We start from the raw sequence: 18,401 nt of genomic DNA on the forward strand, positions 1-18,401 counted from the left end.
AAAGATTCCTTGTCCATTTTTGCCTTTTATGTCCAAATCAAAAAATTTTTAATTTTTTGAATTCTTCTCTCCCTTTTACATTGAATACTTTCCTGAAACGTGTAGCATTTCTTGCCTCCAGTCAGGAGGTAAAACTTCACAACTGGTAGACTTCAGAGCCAGCCTTTTCATTGGGATACTGCCAGAGCTCTGTTCTCTGTTTTTTAGTTTAAAGCAGAGAACAGTTCCAGTCTCCTACGTTACTGGTGTTTGGGGCCAGGATGGGGAAGGTCCTGAGAGGCCCAAAGTCCGGGGTATGGTTTTTCACTCTGTCTGTCTATCCCTCAGTACTATCTTTCTTTGTGCAGGTATACGTCCTCTCCAGGTCAATACATCCAGAGATCAAACCTCCCGTTTAGTGTATTTGATTACATAAGACAAGAAAGTAAAGCAGGACAGCAACCAGTTGTGTACAAATCTTCAACCACTCTCCTGTCTTCAGATCCAATATCTCTACAGGGTCATCAACTTTCATACCTGAGCCTTCAGAGGTTTTATACAGTTAAACTGCCTCACAAATAGATGTCTAAATGTGTAGGGCCTTTGATACAAGAGTTCTTGAGCAGTTTCCATTTGCTGTCATCCTCATTTTCTTTGGTTCTCACATGTTAATACATTTTGTATTTCTCAGCTAAATGAACTCACTTTAATCTTTTTTTTTTTGGTAAAGGAAAAATGGGAAATAAATGCATCCACTTGTTCTGTTTATGGGGAAGACTCCCTTACTCTTCTTAAATAATAAGATTTTGCTTTTTTACTAGAAATTTTTTCTCTTCTACCCCATTTGTTCCTTTAGCTACTGCTTTCCTTATCCATTTCATTAATTTCCATTTCATCTTACCACTCTCTCAGAGTATATTTTGTCAATGAAAAATAAATTAATACTCAATCTAAGAAAGAAATAGAGGGACTTCTCTGGTGGCGCAATGGTTAAGAATCCGCCTGCCAATGAAGGGGAAACGGGTACGAACCCTACTCTGGGAAGATCTCACATGCAGGGGAACAACAAAACCCATATGACACAACTACTGAGACTGCACTCTAAGACAGCCCTGGAAGCCACAAATACTGAACCCGTGAACATAGAGCCCATGCTCTGCAACAAGAGAAGCCACTGCAATAAGAAACCCCTGCACCACAAAGAAGAGTACCCCAGCTTGATGCAACTAGAGAGACACCCTCGCAGTAAGAAGATCAAACGGAGCCATAAATAAATAAGTAAATGAATGACTGACTAAATAAATGAAACTGATTATAACCCCTGTTGATGGAGGAAGGTGCCAGGAAAATCGTGTGCTCCATTTTGGCTCCAAACAAATGAGTTTAGCTCCAATAAGTCTGTTCTTTTCCTATAATGGATTCTTTTTTTTTTTTACAACTTTATTGGAGTATAATTGCTTCACAATGGTGTATTAGTTTCTGCTTTATAACAAAGTGAATCAGTTATACGTATACATCTGTTCCCATATCCCTTCCCTCTTGCATCGCCCTCCCTCCCACCCTCCCTATCCCACACCTCCAGTCGGTCACAAGGCACCGAGCTGATCTCCCTGTGCTCTGCAGCTGCTTCCCACTAGCTATCTGCAGTACGTTTGGTAGTATATATATGTCCATGCCTCTCTCTTGCTTTGTCACAGCTTACCCTTCCCCCTCCCCATATCCTCAAGTCCATTCTCTAGTAGGTCTGTGTCTTTATTCCTGTCTTACACCTAGGTTCTTCATGACATTTTTTTCTTAAATTCCATATATATGTGTTAGCATACGGTATTTGTCTTTCTCTTTCTGACTTACTTCACTCTGTATGACAGACCGTAGGTCTATCCACCTCATTACAAGTAGCTCAATTTCGTTTCTTTTTATGGCTGAGTAATATTCCATTGTATATATGTGCCACATCTTCTTTATCCATTCATCCGATGATGGACACTTAGGTTGTTTCCATCTCCGGGCTATTGTACATAGGGCTGCTATGAACATTTTGGTACATGACTCTTTTTGAATCATGGTTTTCTCAGGGTATATGCCCAGTAGTGGGATCGCTGGGTCATATGGTAGTTCTATTTGTAGTTTTTTAAGGAACCTCCATACTGTTCTCCATAGTGGCTGTACCAATTCACATTCCCACCAGCAGTGCAAGAGGGTTCCCTTTTCTCCACACCCTCTCCAGCATTTATTGTTTCTAGATTTCTTGATGATGGCCATTCTGACTGGTGTGAGATGATATCTCATTGTACTTTTGATTTGCATTTCTCTAATGATTAATGATGTTGAGCATTCTTTCATGTGTTTGTTGGCAGTCTGTATATCTTCTTTGGAGAAATGTCTATTTAGGTCTTCTGCCCATTTTTGGATTGGGTTGTTTGTTTTTTTGCTATTGAGCTGCATGAGCTGCTTATAAATTTTGGAGATTAATCCTTTGTCAGTTGCTTCATTTGCAAATATTTTCTCCCATTCTGAGGGTTGTCTTTTGGTCTTGTTTATGGTTTCCTTTGCTGTGCAAAAGCTTTTAAGTTTCATTAGGTCTCATTTCTTTATTTTTGTTTTTATTTCCATTCCTCTAGGAGGTGTGTGAAAAAGGATCTTGCTGTGATTTATGTCATAGAGTGTTCTGCCTATGTTTTCCTCTAAGAGTTTGATAGTTTCTGGCCTTACCTTTAGGTCTTTAATCCATTTTGAGCTTATTTTTGTGTATGGTGTTAGGGACTGATCTAATCTCATACTTTTACATGTCCCTGTCCAGTTTTCCGAGCACCACTTATTGAAGAGGCTGTCCTTTCTCCACTGTACATTCCTGCCTCCTTTATCAAAGATAAGGTGACCATATGTGCGTGGGTTTATCTCTGGGCTTTCAATCCTGTTCCATTAATCTATCTTTCTGTTTTTGTGCCAGTATCATACTGTCTTGATTACTGTAGCTTTGTAGTATAGTCTGAAGTCAGGGAGCCTGATTCCTCCAGCTCCGTTTTTCGTTCTCAAGATTGCTTTGGCTATTTGGGGTCTTTTGTTTTTCCATACAAATTGTGAAATTTTTTGTTCTAGTTCTGTGAAAAATGCCAGTGGTAGTTTGATAGGGATTGCATTGAATCTGTAGATTGCTTTGGGTAGTAGAGTCAGTTTGACAATGTTGATTCTTCCAATCCAGGAGCATGGTATATCTCTCCATCTATTTGTATCATCTTTAATTTCTTTCACCAGTGTCTTATAATTTTCTGCATACAGGTTTTTGTCTCCTTAGGTAGGTTTATTCCTAGATATTTTATTCTTTTTGTTGCAATGGTAAACGGGAGTGTTTTCTTGATTTCACTTTCAGATTTTTCATCATTAGTGTACAGGAATGCCAGAGATTTCTGTGCATTAATTTTGTATCCTGCTACTTTACCAAATTCATTGATTAGGTCTAGTAGTTTTCTGGTAGCATCTTTAGCATCTTTAGGATTCTCTATGTATAGTATCACGTCATCTGCAAACAGTGACAGCTATACTTCTTCTTTTCCGATTTGGATTCCTTTTATTTCCTTTTCTTCTCTGATTGCTGTGGCTAAAACTTCCAAAACTATGTTGAATAAGAGTGGTGAGAGTGGGCAACCTTGTCTTGTTCCTTATCTTAGTGGAAATGGTTTCAGTTTTTCACCATTGAGGACGATGTTGGCTGTGGGTTTGTCATATATGGCCTTTATTATGTTGAGGAAAGTTCCCTCTATGCCTACTTTCTGCAGGGTTTTTATCATAAATGGGTGTTGAATTATGTTGAAATCTTTCTCTGCATCTATTGAGATGATCATATGGTTTTTCTCCTTCAGTTTGTTAATATGGTGTATCATGTTGATTGATTTGTGTATATTGAAGAATCTTTGCATTCCTGGAATAAACCCCACTTGATCATAGTGTATGATCCTTTTAATGTGCTGTTGGATTCTATTTGCTAGTATTTTGTGGAGGATTTTTGCATCTATGTTCATCAGTGATATTGGCCTGTAGTTTTCTTTCTTTGTGACATCCTTGTCTGGTTTTGGTATCAAGGTGATGGTGGCCTCGTAGAATGAGTTTGGGAGTGTTCCTCCCTCTGCTATATTTTGGAAGAGTTTGAGAAGGATAGGTGTTAGCTCTTCTTTAAATGTTTGATAGAATTCGCCTGTGAAGCCATCTGGTCCTGGGCTTTTGTTTCTTGGAAGATTTTTAATCACAGTTTCAATTTCAGTGCTTGTGATTGGTCTGTTCATATTTTCTCTATATCTTCCTGATTCAGTCTTGGCAGGTTGTGCATTTCTAAGAATTTGTCCATTTCTTCCAGGTTGTCCATTTTATTGGCATAGAGTTGCTTGTAGTAATCTCTCATGATCTTTTGTATTTCTGCAGTGTCAGTTGTTACTTCTCCTTTCTCACTTCTAACTCTATTGATTTGAGTCTTCTGCCTTTTTTTCTTGATGAGTCTGGCTAATGGTTTATCAATTTTGTTTATCTTCTCAAAGAACCAGCTTTTAGTTTTATTGATCTTTGCTATCATTTCCTTCATTTCTTTTTCATTTATTTCTGATCTGATCTTTATGATTTCTTTCCTTCTGCTAACTTTGGGGGTTTTTTGTTCTTCTTTCTCTAATTGCTTTAGGTGCAAGGTCAGGTTGTTTACTCAAGATGTTTCCTGTTTCTTAAGGTGGGATTGTATTGCTATAAACTTCCCTCTTAGAACTGCTTTTGCTGCATCCCATAGGTTTTGGGTCGTCATGTCTCCATTGTCATTTGTTTCTAGGTATTTTTTGATTTCCTCTTTGATTTCTTCAGTGACACTTTGTTATTAAGTATTGTATTGTTTAGCCTCCATGTGTTTGTATTTTTTCCAGATCTTTTCCTGTAATTGATATCTAGTCTCATAGCATTGTGGTTGGAAAAGATACTTGATACAGTTTCAATTTTCTTATATTTACCAAGGCTTGATTTGTGACCCAAGATATGATCTATCCTGGAGAATGTTCCATGAGCACTTGAGAAAAATGTGTATTCTGTTGTTTTTGGATGGAATGTCCTATAAATATCAATTAAGTCCATCTTGTTTAATGTATCATTTAAACTTGTGTTTCCTTATTTATTTTCATTTTGGATGATCTGTCCATTGGTGAAAGTGGGGTGTTAAAGTCCCCTACTATGAATATGTTACTGTCAATTTCCCCTTTTATGGCTGTTAGTATTTGCCTTATGTATTGAGGTGCTCCTATGTTGGGTGCATAAATATTTACAATTGTTATATCTTCTTCTTGGATCAATCCCTTGATCATTATGTAGTGTCCTTCTTTGTCTCTTCTAATAGTCTTTATTTTAAAGTCTATTTTGTCTGATATGAGAATTGCTATTCCAACTTTCTTTTGGTTTCCATTTGCATGGAATATCTTTTTCCATCCCCTCTACTTTCAGTCTGTATGTGTCTCTAGGTCTGAAGTGGGTCTCTTGTAGACAGCATATATATGGGTCTTGTTTTTGTATCCATTCAGCCAATCTGTGTCTTTTGGTGGGAGCATTTAGTCCATTTACATTTAAGGTAATTATCAATATGTATGTTCCTATTCCCATTATCTTAATTGTTTTGGGTTTGTTATTGTAGGTCTTTTCCTTCTGTTGAGTTTCTTGCCTAGAGAAGTTCCTTTAGCATTTGTTGTAAAGCTGGTTTGGTGGTGCTGAACTCTCTCAGCTGTTGCTTGTCTGTAAAGGTTTTAATTTCTCCATCAAATCTGAATGAGATCCTTGCTGGGTAGAGTAATCTTGGTTGCAGGTTTTTCTCCTTCATCACTTTAAATATGTCCCGCCAGTCCCTTCTGGCTTGCAGAGTTTCTGCTGAAAGATCAGCTGTTAACCTTATGGGGATTCCCTTGCCTGTTATTTGTTGTTTTTCCCTTGCTGCTTTTAATATGTTTTGTGTTTAATTTTTGACAGTTTGATTAATATGTGTCTTGGCGTATTTCTCCTTGGATTAATTCTGTATAGGACTCTCTGTGCTTCCTGGACTTGATTAACTATTTCCTTTCCCATATTAGGGAAGTTTTCAACTATAATCTCTTCAAATATTTTCTTGGTCCCTTTCTTTTTCTCTTCTTCTTCTGGAACCCCTATAATTTGAATGTTGGTGTGTTTAATGTTGTCCCAGAAGTCTCTGAGACTGTCCTCAGCTCTTTTCATTCTTTTTTCTTTATTCTGCTCTGTAGCAGTTATTTCCACTCTTTTATCTTCCAGGTCACTCATCCGTTTTCTGCCTCAGTTATTCTGCAATTGATCCCATCTAGAGTATTTTTAATTTTATTTATTGTGTTGCTCATCATTGCTTGATTCATCTTTAGTTATTCTAGGTCCTTGTTAACTGTTTCTTGCATTTTGTCTCTTCTATTTCCAAGATTTTGGATCATCTTTACTATCATTATTCTGAATTCTTTTTCAGGTAGACTGCCTATTTCCTCTTCATTTGTTAGGTCTGGTGGGTTTTTATCTTGCTCCTTCACCTGCTGGGTGTTTTTCTGTCTTCTCATTTTGCTTATCTTACTGTGTTTGGGGTCTCCTTTTTGCAGGCTGCATGTTCATAGTTCCCATTGTTTTTGGTGTCTGTCCCCAGTGGCTAAGGTTGGTTCAGTGGGTTGTGTAGGCTTCCTGGTGGAGGGGACTAGTGCCTGTGTTCTGGTGGATGAGGCTGGATCTTGTCTTTCTGGTGGGCAGGTCCACGTGTTGTGGTGTGTTTTGGGGTGTCTGTGGACTTATTATGATTTTAGGCAGCCTCTCTGCTGATGGGTGGGGTTGTGTTCCTGTCTTGCTAGTTGTTTGGCACAGGGTGTCCAGCATTGTAGCTTGCTGGTCGTTGAGTGAAGCTGGGTGCTGGTGTTGAGATGGAGATCTCTGGGAGATTTTCGCCATTTGATATTATGTGGAGCTGGGAGGTCTCTTGTGGACCAGTGTCCTGAAGTTGGCTCTCCCACCTCAGAGGCACAGGACTGACTCCTGGCTGCAGCACCAAGAGCCTTTCATCCACACGGTTCAGAATAAAAGGGAGAAAAAGTAGAAAGAATTAGTAGAAGTAGAAAGAAAGAAAGGAGGGAGGGAAGGAGGGAGGGGGGAAGGAGGGAATGTAAGAAAAAAGAGAGAAGATAAAGTAAAATAGAATAAAGTATGACAAATATAATAAAGTTATTAAAATAAAAAATAATTATTACAAAAAAAATTTTTTTTAAAAACGGATGGCTAGAACCCTGGGACAAATGGTGGAAGCAAAGCTATACAGACAAAATCTCACACAGAAGCATACACATACACATTCACAAAAAGAGGAAAAGAGGAAAAAATCATAAATCTTGCTCTCAAAGTCCACCTCCTCAATTTGGGATGATTCGTTTTCTAAAGGAGGGAAGGAAGGAAAGAAAGAAAGAAAGAAGATAAAGTAAAATAAAATTAAGATAAATTAGAATAAAGTTATTAAAATAGAAAATAATTATTAGGAAAAAAAATTTTTTTAAATGGACAGATAGAACCCTAGGACAAATGGTGGAAGCAAAGCTGTACAGACAAAATCTCACACAGAAGCATACACATACACACTCACAAAAAGAGGAAAAGGGGAAAAAGTCATAAATCTTGTTCTCAAAGTCCACCTCAATTTGGGATGATTCGTTGTCTATTCATGTATTCCACAGATGCAGGGTACATCAAGTTGATTGTGGAGTTTTAATCCGCTGCTTCTGAGGCTGCTGGGAGAGATTTCCCCTTCTCTTCTTTATTCTCATAGCTCCCGGGTCTCAGCTTTGGATTTGGCCCCGCCTCTGCGTGTAGATCACTGGAGGGCGTCTGTTCTTCGCTTAGACAGGACGGGGTTAAGGGAGCAGCCGCTTCGGGGACTCTGGCTCACTCAGGCCGGGGGGAGGGAGGGGCACGGAGTGCGGGGCGAGCCTGCGGCGGCAGAGGCCGGCGTGACGTTGCACCAGCCCGAGGCGCTCCGTGCGCTTTCCCGGGGAAGCTGTCCCTGGATCCCGGACCCCGGCAGTGGTGGGCTGCACAGGCTGCCCGGACAGGGGGCGTGGACAGTGACCTGCGATCGCACACAGGCCTCTTGGCGGCGGCAGCAGCAGCCCCAGCGTCCCACACCCGTCTCTGGGGTCCGTGATTTTAGCCGCGGCTCGCGCCCGTCTCTGGAGCTCCTTTAAGCAGCGCTCTTAATCCCCTCTCCTCGCGCAACAGGAAACAGAGGGAAGAAAAAGTCTCTTGCCTCTTCGGCAGGTCCAGCCTTTTTCCCGGACTCGTTCCCGGCCAGCCGTGGTGCACTAACCCCTTCAGGCTGTGTTCACGCCGCCAACCCAGTCCTCTCCCTGTGCTCCGACCAAAGCCCGAGCCTCAGCTCCCAGCCCCGCCCTCCCCGGCGGCCAAGCAGACAAGCCTCTCGGGCTGGTGAGTGCCGGTCAGCACCAATCCTCTGTGCGGGAATCTCTCCGCCCTGCCCTCCGCACCCCTGTTGCCGCGCTCTACTCCGCGGCTCCGAAGCTTTCCCCCGCCGCCACCCGCAGTCTCCGCCCGCGAAGGGGCTTCCTAGTGTGTGGAAACCTTTCCTCCTTCACAGTTCCCTCCCACTGGTGCAGGTCCCGTCCCTATCCTTTTGTCTCTGTTTATTCTTTTTTCTTTTGCCCTACCCAGGTATGTGGGGAGTTTCTTGTCTTTTGGGAGGTCTGAGGTCTTCTGCCAGCGTTCAGTAGGTGTTCTATAGGAGTTGTTCCACATGTAGATGAATTTCTGGTGTATCTGTGGGGAGGAAGGTGATCTCTGCGTCTTACTCTCCCACCATCTTCCCCTGGATTGTTTCTTGATGATAATCATCATCAGATGGATGTATGGTTCAAAAAGCAAGAAGGACTGACGGATGATAGATGGACGGATTGTTGGGGCTCCCAAGAGTGGAGGAAAGGCCGATCAGGGCCAGCCCAGGCTTACCAAGCAGGATGGAGTGGGAGGGGGGTGGGGAGAGAAGTTGGGGGCTAGTAGGGAAGAACTGCGCGGAGTAGGGACTTGCAACACAAGGGCTGGAGGGCGTGGAACGAGAAAGGCCTTTGAAAAAACTGACAATGAAAATCACTGGGGCCTGGAAAAAATGGCTGTTGTTCCATTGTGGTTCTTCTGAGAAGAGCTAGAGCCCTGTCGTGATGATCACCACGATGCGGGTGGCAGTGGACTGACACGGAGATTTGCAGTGAGTGCCTGCCTCCCTCCCTCCCCCAACCAGTGCCCACCGGGGTATGTGCCTGGGCTGGGACTCAAACACAGCTGTCATCAAGGTCCAGACCCCAGATACCACACCACACCAAGTTCTCCTGACCCTTCGCCCTAAGACACACACCGACACACAGACACAGAGACAGACAGACAGACACACACACACACACACTCTCTCTCTCTCTCTCTCGGACAGGCGTAACTGCCAACACACCTAGCTCTTACTATACTGTTGGAAGTCTGTCTTTTCTAGCTTCTCTAACATCTGCTAGCTGCCACAAGTGTGGTCTCAAAAGTTCCCCTCTTGCACCTCTTTAGTCATTTTGGACCCCAAGAGTGGAGGAAAGGCTGGCCAGGGCCAGCCCAGGCTTACCAAGCAGGATGGAGTGGAAGGGGGGTGGGGGCGCGTAGAAGTTGGGGGCTAGTTGGGAAGAACTGCGCAGAGTAGGGCCTTGCATCACATCCCTGCAAGGCACTGGGAGAGGCAGAGGCAGGGACCCCCGTCTCACCCGCCACCCCTAACCAGTGTGGCACCAGGGCATGGGCCTCCTCTGCCCACGTCTAGGGGAGGTACCAGTTTCGGGGTCAGTGGATTTTCTGGTGACACGACCACAGTTCACATTTCGAGCCGGGACTCTGGGATGTTCCTCGCCCCCGCCTCACCAGATGACATCGCACACCCTCCTCCCATTTGACACCATTCCCACCCATGCCGATCCAGATTTGGATCCACAGAGTTACCCGGCGTGCCTTGGTCTGCCCACCAGCTTTGGCAGCCGGTGGCAGAGACCCAGAGATCTAGGATGTCCAGAACGTGAGGACAGGAGGGCTGGCGCACCCTCCCTACATCCCTCGCTGCCCTCTGTCCTCCTCTCTCCCCTCCCTGGGCTCTGACAACCAGCCTTCTACTGGTGGAAGACTGCCCTCCAACCATGCGGGCGCGGACAAACGCCTTCGTTGCCCCGGGTTTCCTGTTTGTTGCCTTGCCGGGTTACTTAGCAAACGCGGGCGGGGCTCTGCGTGATGCGGGGGCGCCCTCTGGCGGCTGGCCGGCCTAGGGGCAGGCGCCGCCTGCGGCCCCCGTGCTTTTGGAAGCCCGGGCCCCCATCCTCCAGTGCGTCCAGCACATGGGTGGAAGCAAGGATAAATGAGCGGATGGAAGGATGCAAGGAAGGGAGGAAGGGAGGAAGGAAGGAAGGAAAGAAGGAAGGAAAGAAGGAGGGAAGGGAGGGAGGAAGAAAGGAAGGAGGGAAGGGAGGGAGGAAGAAAGGAAGGAAGGAAGGAAGGAAGGAAAGGAGGGAAAGGAGGAAGGAAGGAAGGAAAGAAGGAGGGAAGGGAGGAAGGATGGAAGGGAGGAAGGAAGGAAGGCAGGAAGGAGGGAAGGGAGGGAGGAAGGAAGGACGGAAGGGAGGGAGGAAGAAAGGAATGAAGGAAGGGAGGGAGGAAGGAAGGAAGGAAAGAAGGAGGGAAGGGAGGAAGGAAGGTGGGAAGGGAGGGAGGAAGAAAGTTAGGAAGAAAGGAAGGAAGGAAAGGAGGGAAGGGAGGGAGGAAGGAGGGAAGGAAGGAAAGAAGGAGGGAAGGGAGGAAGGAAGGATGGAAGGAAGGAAAGAAGGAGGGAAGGGAGGGAGGAAGGAGGGAAGGAAGGAAAGAAGGAGGGAAGTGAGGAAGGAAGGAGGGAAGGAAGGAAGGAAAGAAGGAGGGAAGTGAGGAAGGAAGGAGGGAAGGGAGGGAGGAAGGAAGGATGGAAGGAAGGAAAGAAGGAGGGAAGGAAGGAAAGAAGGAGGGAAGGGAGGGAGGAAGGAGGGAAGGAAGGAAAGAAGGAAGGAAGGAAGGAAGACAGGAAGGAGGGAAGGGAGGAAGGAAGGACAGAAGGGAGGGAGGAAGAAAGGAAAGGAGGAAGGAAGGAAGGAAAGGAGGGAAAGGAGGAAGGAAGGAAGGAAAGAAGGAGGGAAGGGAGGAAGGAAGGAGGGAAGGACGGAAGGGAGGAAGGAAGGAAGGAGGGAAGGGAGGGAGGAAGGTGGGAAGTGAGGGAGGAAGGAAAGAAGGACGGAAGGGAGGAAGGAAGGAAGGAAAGAAGAAGGAAAGCTACATAAATGGATAGTTGTGGAGGGCAGAGTGGAATAAGGCCAGGTCGGGCCAGGCTGAGCAAGCAGGATCAAGAGCCTAGTGGTGGTATCCCTTGCTCAAGTCAATCTTCAGTGTGTGCCTGGGACTGTCCCGGATGGGGGACTGCCCTGTGAGCTGGAGAGGGGACTGACTGTGGGCTTCTGGGAGGCTTTGTTCCCTCATGGGCTTCAGTGCCTGCAGCCAGAGCCACAGCCCAGACGAAGGAACTGCCGTGCCCGTGGAGGGATGGGGCTTGTCTGTGGAGCCCGGGACTCCCTGCCGTCCCCATTTCCCCACTCACCCACCCACCACCTCCCACCCCCACCCCCTCCGTGACGTGGTGGCTCCGTGGCTCTGTCTGGCTGTGTGGCTCAGTGGGATTCTTTTTTCCTTCCTTATTGCTTTTCCTGGCTTTTCTTCAAATGTGCCTGACTTGCCATGCCCTGGGACCATCACGTGGAAGGAAGCCCCTCTGCATCCTGAGAGGCACTGTTCCACACACAAAAGCACAAGGAATCTTTGTAAGGAACTCATGATACACTTGTAGGAAAGATGCCAAAAGTCGTGCTCATGATGCAAATGCCCAAATCCCGCCCCCACCCGAGCCCCCTTCCGCCAGCACTCAACTCACCTAACCCGACCACAGTGCCATGATCTGGAAGAGGAAAGTCCCTTGGGCAAGGCATGATCGACTCGACTCCAACCTTCTGGAAAATTCACCACCACCAATCCACTTGCAGTTGAGCTGTGTGTTTTGGCCTACCAGGACTCCATTTGCTAGCTTCCAGTCTTCTTGCTGGGATGTGGAGACCCCAGGATGGGATGGGGGCTGTGGGGCTATCCTCTGCTGTTGGAAAGTGCTGTCTCTGGGTGTTGGGGGTTTGCTCATCCTGTCTGCAAGCTTCTCAGACCATGGGATGGGGTTCAGCACATTTCCTCCTGTGGTCCTGGATAGGAACTTCTTAATCATGACCCCCTCTGGGGGTCCCCCTTGTGGTCCAAAGCACGGCTTGGGGTCATTATCAGTCCTGAAATCTCCAAACACCGCCTCAGAGATGCACTGTCTACCTCCCTCCTTCCTGGCCGTATCCCGATTCCACACCTGTCTGACTTGCTCTTTCTCTTCTCTGGGCTTGTGTGTGTTCTTCCGTCTTTTCCATGATTCTCTTCTCCTCCTCCTCAGCAGTACATGCGTTCCATGGCACTGGGTTCGCTGTTCCTTCTTCAACCCCTTTTGGCTCAGGTCAGTGCTTCTGTTCTTGGGAAGTCTTGGCCATCTCCTATTTCCATTGCCTTGCTTTGTTCTGTTTTTCACCTCATCAAGGACAGTGCATTCCCGGTCCAGACTGGGAATTTCCCTTCTGTGTCTTTAACCTAGGACGGAATGTCTCTTCCTATGTCTTTCAGCATGATCCGCATCCCAGGAAATGCACCACATTCCCCTTTGTTTTCTGATGAGTTTTGGCAGACTTGCCTGGAAGTAGGTTGCTGCCATCACCAGAACCTTGAACGCTGGAGGGCGTGGAATGAGAAAGCCTTTGAAAAAACTGAGAATGAAAATCACTGGGGCCTGGAAGAAATGGCTGTTGTTCCATTGTGGTTCTTTTGAGAAGAGCTAGAGCCCTGTCGTGATGATCACCACGATGGGGTGGCAGTGGACTGACACGGAGATTTGCAGTGAGTGCCCGCCTCCCTTCCACCCCCAACCCATGCCCACCGGGGTATGTGCCAGGGTTGAGACTCAAACACAGCTGCCATCAAGGTCCAGACCCCAGGTACCCCACCACACCAAGTTCTCCTGACCCTTTGCCCTAAGACACACACCGACACACACAGACACAGAGACAGACAGACACACACACACACACACACACTCTCTCTCTCTCTCTCTCTCTCTCTTGCACTCTCTCTCTCACTCTCTCTCACACACACAGGGTGACTTGCCCAGAATCATACTCAGACAGGCATACCTGCCAACACGGCTCTTACTACACAGTTGGAAGCCTGTCTTTTCTAGCTTCTCTAACATCTGCTAGCTGCCACAAGTGTGGTCTCAAAAGTTCCCCTCTTGGGCTTCCCTGGTGGCGCAGTGGTTGAGAGTCCGCCTGCTGATGCAGGGGACACGGGTTTGAGTCCTGGTCCAGGAAGATCCCGCATGCCGTGGAGCAGCTAACCCTGTGAGCCACAACTACTGAGCCTGCACTCTAGAGCCTGTGCTCCACAACAAGAGAAGCCCGTGCACCGCAACGAAGAGTAGCCCCCGCTCGCCGCAACTAGAGAAAGTCCGCACACAGCAACGAAGACCCAATGCAGCCAAAAATAAATAAATGAAATAAATAAATTTTAAAAAATAAAAATTAAAATAACTTATCTGAAACAACAAGGTCCTACTGTATAGCACAGGGAACTATATTCAGTATTCTGTGATTAAACCATAATGGAGAAGAATATGAAAAAGTATATATATATGTATAACTGAGTCACTTTGCTGTACAGAAATTAACACAACATTGTAAATCAATTGTACTTCAATAATATTTCTTAAAATGTCAAATTATTTTTATGAGAAAAAATAACATCTGGAAGGCTATATACACTAAAATCAAAATGCTGTGCATGCTAAGGTTAGCTACTGTATGTCTGAAATATTTGGCAGAAGAGGTTGATTGCATTTTTAGTTAAACTTTATATCCTTTTGAAATGTTAATCTATGCATGGATTGCATATTTAAAATATGTTGTAATGCTGATAACTGAAATATGGGCATCCTTTGATGAGAACTTTACATTTCCCATTTGCTGAACTTACTCATGAATCTAAATATATATATGTGTAATGCAACCTTAATTCTTCTGATAGCCCAGAAGAATCTTCCTCCTTTCAGATTTTGAGCCTGATTTATCTTCACTACTGAAACAACTGAGAAGCAAAGTATTTTTCAATGAGATGTCATGACCAGGCATTACGAATTAAAAGATGTTTCTCAACCTGTGGGCTTTTAAAAATGCAGTCAAGCTCGCCACTTCACAATAGAGCAGAGAGGGATGAAAAGAATCGCTTAACAACAGTCAATTTCTGGTGGACATAATATTGTAAAATGTAAATAAGGTATTGCTTTTTGTTCTAGTTTTCGGAGAACTGCAATCAGTATTCTTGAAAAAGGGACCAAAACTCACTCTCCCTTTTTCTACAATGAGAATATATTATAAAGTCTCACTTTATCCAGGTTTTCTCACCTGGAAACACGTCTTTGCTAATCAACAGTATAATGTTATACACCTTATGTAAACTCAGAGGCTTCAGCTCTAAAACCGGAGTAGTCAGTACCTGTGGCATTGCGAGTGGAATGAGCGTTTTAGGGAAGGGATACATTCACCTGCACACTCATAACACACGACACAAACACTCACAGTTTGGTTGGATCGTGAACCCACTTCAAGAGCTCGCACTGGACGGCCCTCGGGGTCATATTACTGATTCAGCTGGGCAGACCCTTCACACGCAGGCCTGAAGCCTCGGAGAAGAAGAGCTCCGCAGCCCCCTCCTCACAATTCTCTGGTCCGGCCCCACCCTCACTCGCCGCCTCCTGGCCCTGGGAACCGCTGAACCCGCCTTCCGCCTCAGGTTGGGCCTACGGGCGCTGGGAGACCAGCGCTGCGCAGGCGCAGTGGGGCGGTCACTCCCAGAAGCCTCCAGGCCCGGCCCGGCGGTGTCTTTGCTTCAGGACTTTAACGACCTGGAGCCTCACGTTACACAGACGGCGAGGTGACTTTGACCTCCGGTTCTTTTTCCGTGTCCCGTGTTGCGAACTGCGCGTGAGTAGCACCCGTCCGAGGAAGAATCCGCTTGGGTCGTCGCGAAGACGACTGCGCAGACGTAGCTGGAGCCCACGAGGGACAGCCAGTGGCGGTGAGACTGGGATTGCGGGAGGCGCTCAAAGCGTGGACGGCCGGAGCGCCTCCACGCGAGTCCGCCCGCCCCGTCGGGGCTGTGGGCGCTTGAGCAGCAGGGAGGGTGATTTTATCTCTTGGAGTGAGTGCGATTGTGAGACTGAGAGAGGTGTGTGTTTGTCCTTGTGTGACGGAGACACAGGGTGCATGTCCTTTTTGTGAATGTGGATTGCAGTGGCTCTGTGGTGCCATGTGACGCATAGCTCTTTTTCCCCTTTGCTGCTTCTAGGCTTCTCTCAAACATGTACTTCTCCCAAAGAATGTGGGCGCAGTTGGGAAATCTGGTTTTGAGTCCTACAAGACACTTTCCAGCAAGAAAGTACATGCCAGCTGCTGAGATCGGAATTTTAAATCAACAATTGCCCCTGAGACAGGCTCCTAGGAACGTATAGATAAAAAGACTCCCAAGATTAGGATTCCTTCCTCAGATTACCCTCCCTGACAGTTCTCTGGGGCTCATTTATGTATTTGAGTATGAAACTATGAGCTCTGACGGGAGAAACCTGTGAGCCCTGATACAGATCGCACAATCCTACTTAATTCTGGTTATAGGTATGAGGTCACAGCGGGTTTAGTAGTCTTGAAGGGTGGCACACAATAAATGCTCAACATTGTCTTTATTCTGTGTCATTCACCCTTCAGATTCTATAAATCAGTGATGAAAATATGATGTTAATGTGTTGAGTGCTTGCATGTCAAAGGGCTACGTGGACGCTAGTTTTCCAGAACAAGTGTTCTGATCCAGGGGTCCTTTGTATTTTGGGGCCTACAGGGGACCACAAATCCCTTGTGCTTGTATAGAATTACTGCATATATTTGGAAAAATGCATTTTTCAAAGGTGTGATAACCCAAAAGATTAGACCTGGGTAATTGATATGCAATCAAAGACTGTTACACCTTGGGATGATTTTGCACAAAATTAATGATTATACTAATGGAATGGTTAAGAAAATCACACGACATCCATGACTTAGAATATTATGTAGATAATAAAATTCCTGTTTATAAGAATTAGCCGTTACAAGAAAAAAAATGGCTATGATCTAATGTTAAGCAATCTTAATATGTAGATAATAGTAGTCAAGAAAATTTGAAATTATATATGCAGCTCATTTTAAAAAGAGAATTTTGTAAAAACTTTTGCAAGGATTATATCCAAAATGATAGTTTAATTGGTTTTTCAGAGAAGAATGAAAATGTTTAGCTACATTTATTGAGCATTTTCTGTGTACCCAGAACTTTTCTACTTATTTGGTATACATATTCACATTAATTTGCAAAGGCAATTTCCTTTTCCATTGATGTTAGAGTGTTTATAGGGAAATGTCTCTAATTATATCAGTGCAGTACAGCTAAAGGATATTCAAGAAGTGAATATACTTAAGTGGTATTTATTTTATTTATTTATTTTTATTGGAGTATAGTTGCTTTACACTGCTGTGTCAGTTTCTGCTGTACAGCAAAGTGAATCAGCCATACATACATACATCCCCTCTTTTTTGGATTTCCTTCCCATTTAGGTCACCACAGAGCACTGAGTAGAGTTCCCTGTGCTATGCGGTTGGTTCTCATTAGTTATCTATTTTATACATAGTAGTGTATATATGTCAATTCCAATCTCCCAATTCATCTCACTCTCCCTCCCCCTTGGTATCCATACATTTGTTCTCTATGTCTGAGTCTCTATTTCTGCTTTGCAAATAAGATCCTCTTTACCATTTTCTAGATTCCACATATATGCGTTAATATACGATATTTGTTTTTCTGACCTACTTCACTCTGTATGACAGTCTCTAGGTCCATCCATGTCTCTGCAAATGACAAAATTTCATTCCTTTTCATGGCTGAGTAATATCCCATTGTATATGTACCACATCTTCTTTATCCATTCCTCTGTTGATGGACATTTAGGTTGCTTCCATGTCCTGGCTATTGTAAATAGTGCTGCAATGAACATTGGGGTGCATGTATCTTTTTGATTATGGTTTTCTCCTGGTATATGCCCAGTAGTGGGATTGCTGGGTCATATGGTAGTTCTATTTTTAGTTTTTTTTAAATAAACTTATTTATTTATTTAGGGCTGTGTTGGGTCTTTGTTGCTGTGTGTGGGCTTTCTCTAGTTGCGGCGAGATGGGGCTACTCTCCTTTGTGGTGCACGGGCTTCTCATTGCGGTGACTTCTCTTGTTGCGGAGCACGGGCTCTAGGCACATGGGCTTCAGTAGTTGTGGCATGCAGGCCCAGTAGTTGTGGCTCGTGGGCTCTAGAGCACAGGCGAAGTAGTTGTGGTGCATGGGCTTAGTTGCTCCACGGCAGGTGGGATCTTCCTGGACCAGGGATTGAACCCGTGTCCTCTGCATTGGCTGGTGGATTCTTAACCACTGCGCCACCAAGGAAGTCCCCTATTTTTAGTTTTTTAAGGAACCTCCATACTGTTCTCCATAGTGGCTATATCAATTTACATTCCCACCAACAGTGTAAGAAGGTTCCCTTTTCTCCACACCCTCTCTGGGATTTATTGTTTGTAGATTTTTTGATGATGGCCATTCTGACTGGTGTGAGGTGACACCTCACTAGTTTTGATTTACATTTCTCTAATAATTAGTGATGTTAAGCATCTTTTCATGTGTCTGTTGGCCATCTGTATGTCTTCTTTGGAGAAATGTCTATTTAGGTCTTCCGCCCATTTTTTGATTGGGTTGTTTGCTTTTTCGAAATTGAGCTGCATGAGCTGTTTGTATATTTTGGAGATTAATCCTTTGTCAGTTGCTTCATTTGCAAATATTTTCTCCCATTGTCTTTTTGTCTTGTTTATGGTTTGCTGTGCAAAAGCTTTTAAGTTTAATTGGGTCCCATTTGTTTATTTTTGTTTTTATTTTCATTACTCTAGGAGGTGGGTCAAAAAAGATCTTTCTGCAATTTATGTCAAAGAGTGTTCTGCCTATGTTTTCCTCTAAGAGTTTTATAGTGTCTGGCCTTACATTTAGGTCTTTAATCCATTTTGAGTTTATTTTTGTGTATGGTGTTAGGGAGTGTTCTAATTTCATTCTTTTACATGTAGCTGTCCAGTTTTACCAGCACC

The sequence above is a fragment of the Hyperoodon ampullatus genome (assembly GCF_949752795.1).
Source record: "Hyperoodon ampullatus genome assembly, chromosome: 18".
NCBI classification, from domain to species: Eukaryota; Metazoa; Chordata; class Mammalia; order Artiodactyla; family Ziphiidae; genus Hyperoodon; species Hyperoodon ampullatus.